Source organism: Euprymna scolopes, chromosome 2, assembly GCF_053919585.1.
Source record: "Euprymna scolopes isolate OS-2025 chromosome 2, ASM5391958v1, whole genome shotgun sequence".
Taxonomy (NCBI): Eukaryota; Metazoa; Mollusca; class Cephalopoda; order Sepiida; family Sepiolidae; genus Euprymna; species Euprymna scolopes.
This window is the reverse complement of record NC_136483.1, coordinates 104,616,688-104,621,698: the sequence shown is the minus strand read 5'-3', so window position 1 is coordinate 104,621,698 and position 5,011 is coordinate 104,616,688. Positions and strand designations below refer to the sequence as shown.

Here is a 5,011-nt window from a genome sequence, read left to right as displayed (position 1 = left end):
CTCTTTTTCTCTTTCTCAAATTTTCATTGTCATGTCACACAAACTTTTTGTATCTCTCTTCTTATCTGTTTTTCTCCATTCTTTCTCTCTCTTCTCCCTTGTCTCGTCTCTGTTTCCTTTCCCTTGTCTCTGTTTTTCTCTCTCTTCTTCATTTCTTCTTCTTCTCTACCTTGCTGTCTCTCTATTGTCTCTCTCTGTCTCACACTCTCTCGTTTGCACTCTCTTCTTTTTGCGCTCTCTTCTCTTTCTTGTTCATGCTCTCTTTTTCGTTCGTGCTCTTGGTTTATCTCTTACTGACTCTTTCTCTCTCACTTTGTGATTATTTCTATTTACCTTTTCATGTTATATAAATTTGACATAACAGTATAACATGTTAAAATTTCTATAAGGTGAAAAAGTGTTGATTATTATCAGGATGGTGTATTTAATTTTTCACGTAACATGAATATTTAGAAATAATTTTTTTATACCAACAGCAGCCAAATTTTGATGGCATGTGACAGTCGTCTTTGGAAATTTTTACAATAAAATTGAAAAATCAACTTGCAAGGGAAAAGCATAAACATTAAGACATTGTAATGAAACCAATAGGAGAAATATATTGGATACTTCCTAAGGCGTCCCCATTGGGCCAAACATCATCATCTTGTGTGCAGTGTCAACAGAGAGGAGAAAGGCATGATAGATTTTCAAAAACCTTGAAGACTTGAATTCAAATAAATAGCCGAGATGCTAATGAATAGCCAATCTTTTTTTTTTTTCATCATAAACAAAGCCTATTGCAATTAAAAGCATAAGAAGGCCAGTGGGAAGTTGAGCAACAAGATGTTCATTTCTACATTTAAATTTCTACATGTTGGTACAGTCAGGAAAATGTAGCAGGAAGGGAATTCCAAAAGTGCACGATCCAAGGAAGGAATTAATCACAGTAGAAAACCTTTCAACATCTGGGGACTTTTTTTTTTTCAATGGAAATCGCTCTGGACAAAGCATGAAACAACTTTATGTAAAATGCTAGAAATAAATATATATATATATATATATATATATACACACACACTAGCAAAAGTACCCGTCGTTGACTGGGTTCAAAAACAGTCTACAGAAAATGGACTCTGATTTATGAAAGTATGATAGGTTATGAAAAGGAAGGGTTGTAAAGAGATAGCTTCGAATTTGGGGGTATCAAAACCAAAGCAAAATATGATGAAAGAAAAAATAAAATAGATAAACCCCATAATTTATTATACCATACCTGTTCACACTGAAACACTTATCACAATATTCTGTGGATCTATATTAAAAAAACCTTGTTAAACTTTGTGACATATTTCCATTCTATGGAGGTCAGGCACGAACGAACACCCCATAATTTTATTACACCATATTTCTTCAAGCTGAAACATAATTATCAAAGTATACTTACGCAGATAAATATGAAAAGTCTTTATTAAAGTTTGTGCCTATTTCCATTCTTTGGAGGCCAGGTGCAAAGGCAGACCCCACAATTTTATTATACCATCCCTATTTAAGTTAAAACATACTTATCAAAGTATTCTTATGTACATCTATATCAAAAACACTTGTAAACGTTTTTTTTTTTTTAATTTCAAAATTTATTTCCATACTTTGTGGACCAGGCGTGAACGCAGACCGCACAATTTTAATGAACCACTGTTCTGCCAGATCAAACATACCCATTCCTGTGTCTCGATACATCTTCTATCATTATATGTAATCAGTTTTTTAAAATAGTCAATCATATAGGAGCCTATTTGTGACAACACACACACACAGACATTCAGCTTTATATTATAGATACATACAAAATTTAACAGTTTAAAGACCAAACAAGTGCAAAATTTTTATTTTATATAAACAAACGTATTTTATTAAAATCAAATTTGATATTTTAATCCATAACAGATCCATCAACATTGCTTTTAATACAGTATACCTTTATCACTTATATATATATCTCTTTATCAGGGCTCTACATTGTGAGTGAAACAGTCACATTTGCGAGTGATTTTTCAAAGTGGTGACTAGAGAGAATAAAACGCTTATCTTTTGGCGATTGCATTTCTTTCACTGATAATCTTCCAAAGCTCACTACGGAGTGAAAAATATCTTTTCTACATTGTTCGTTTTATTAAAAAAAAAAGTTAAATTATTTAAACAATAAAAGTTTAATAGAACAATATACTTTTTTTTTAACGAAGGCTGTTTAAAAAAACATCTGAAGAAATCAAAATGTTTATACCTTCAAGCATCAACATAAAAATTGTTGTATATTTAGAATTATACTTATTTAAAAATATACAGAAACATCTTTATGATGTACATACTTGTCATAGAATGAAGAAGTCATATTCTAAAAATCATGTAGGTTTGGCTAGTAACTTTTCTATTTGGCTAGTAAACGAAAGTATTTAGTTGTCAAATGCCAACTAAAGATAAGTTTGTCCATAGAGCCCTGTTTATGGTTAACAATGCCAATAACCATTAGTCGTGTGCTCTTGTGTAATGAATGAATGCGTGAATGTAGGATTGACATGAAATTCTTAAAGATAAACTAAAATGACCGAAAAATGGGCTGAAATGACTTAAATAAATAAAAAGTAAATGACTTAGAATGACTTTAATGAACTTAAGGATGAATTGAATGACCTTAAGAATGACTTGAATGCTTAAAAAATAACTGGGATCCTTCAAAAACAACTTGAATGATCTGGAGAATGACTTGAATGGCTTTGAGACTGACTGGTTATAAAGTGGGTGATCATTTTACATCAAATTGATACAGAAAAGTAATCCCCCACTTTATGTCACAATAAGTACAGTATGTAGTAAGAACAGATACTACACTTTGGTCTTGGCCAAAAGGCCAAGAAAAGGGTATTTATTTGTTCCCTCACCGACCAAATTAGACACAAGGCCGATTTTTAATGTGAGGAGTGAAGGGGAAATGGGGACCAACTCCCCGGGGAGTAGGGGAGCTGGATAGTAACAATTGGTATGAAGGGTTGCCTCTACATTGACCAAGGTCTTATATGTGGGGCTGCCCCCACATATGGTTTTTGCTTGCAGTATCTGCCAGAACAGATACTACACTTTGATTGATATTACAATTTAAAAAAATTTCAATATAAAATTTAAAAAAATTTAAAAAAGTAAAATCTCCAAAAGACAAAGCAAATTTAGGCACAAGGCACTATAAGATCTGGGGCGGGGGGAAGTGTTGCAGGGTCGTTGTAACTAAAGTAAAAATTGGAGTCTTTGGCGACTTAATCTTGACTGGCAACATTTACCACAATATCTCATTCACTCTGTGGAATCTAAAGCTAACTAATGAATTCCCAGCATTTTAGCAAAAAGCATATATTTACAATTTCTGTGTGTGTGTGTGTGTGTGTGTGTGTGCATTTTTTTTTTTTTTTTTTTTTAATTAAAATAAGTGTGTATGTGTGTGTTTGCTTGGCCAAAAGACCAAGAAAAGCTTAAAAAGCTAAGAACAGCATCTATTAACAACAGACCTTTAATCTGAACCAAAAAGGCCAAGCACAAAAGTGTTACGGACAGACCGACGGAGTGACTTATAGAGTCGCTTGCACGCGACTAAAAACTAGCCATAGATAAATATTATATGGATAGATTCCAACTAAGAAAACAACAATTGTTCTCTTTGACAAAAACATCGCTCATGGAATGTGAGGACTAAAGGACAAAATAAGAGATAGTGAGAATTACGAGGCTATCAAAAGTAAATCTCATTTACGGTAAAGAGGTAGAATTTTGTTACTAGTTGGGTAGGTCGGAATATTTTCATTAAAGAGGTCCCAGTGCACCAAACTCGTTGGAGCACGTTTTGTGGAAATCCTTGTAAAACGAGCACAAAGATGCAACTTTGCACTGATGCAACATGGCTGGGTTTTGGAAGACATTGTGAATGGAAGCTATTGGGTGAGACATTCCTTTTCTTGTACCCTAAAAGGGAGAGAGTAGTTGGTTGGTACAACAACCTGGATGTTATAATTGTTGACAATACATCATGCATGAGTGTTTTTTGAGTGAAATATATATTTGACAGACATGTTTCGAACATGTAGTCATGTTGGTATCTCTCATATTCTCTTGTTCCATGTTGTCCATGATTCCACTATTTTTGTCCCACACGGACATTGTTAGTGCGTGTCTCCCATATTCTCTCTACCAGTGACCCAGTTATTTTTGTTCACACACCTAACACAGAAGTTTTATATCGAGCTTTCGTGACCAGCGTTGAGGCCACCTTCATCCGCAGCCACCTCAGCTGGCCAGGCCATGTCCATGGAATTGGTCTATCCAAGCATCTCCAGAAAATGCTCTATAGTGAGCTTGCCAACGGGACTAGACCATGAGGAGCCCCCCCAAAATGCGCTATAAAGACCAGCTAAAGTGCACTCTGGCCTTAACTAATATAAACACATTCTCATAAAAACAAACTGGCAGAGATTGGAACATATGGAAAAGAACAATGCATCAAGGCATTGCGGACGTTAAGGAGAATGTGAGGGAAAATGAAGATAAAGGAGAAGAGAGTAGAGCAAACAATCTCGTCCTAGCCTCGCCCTTCCCTAAGAACACTGTCTGCGACTCTTCCACCTTAGATTAGGCCTTCAAAGTCGTTTCATTCATGGACATTAATAAAGGAGAGAGACAAACAACAGAACCCAATACTCGGACATGAGTGGGAGCTGCTGTTAATGATAGCCCATATTCTCCCTACCAGCTAATCCATCTATTTGTGTTCTTCATTTACTTTGTTCTTGTTTTCTTGTTCATCTCTCTTTCTAAAGACCTAGATTTTCTGCTTCCTTCTTGAGTCTTTGTATAACCCGACCTCTGAAGTGACCTTTGACTGTAAAACACAAATTTCAATTCCTCGCCGTTTTATTCACAATCCTCACAGATTCTAAATATCATATACAATTGAGTCGATTTATAATCAAAGCCACTATTCGCCCATGTA

The 5,011-nt window shown here is 34.9% G+C and overlaps 1 pseudogene; it reads right to left on the bottom strand.

Moving 5' to 3' along the window:
- Positions 1-2,769: 2,769 nt before the first annotated feature.
- On the bottom strand, positions 2,770-2,900 carry LOC145242697 (U2 spliceosomal RNA; annotated as a pseudogene).
- Between the last annotated feature and the right edge of the window lie 2,111 nt (positions 2,901-5,011).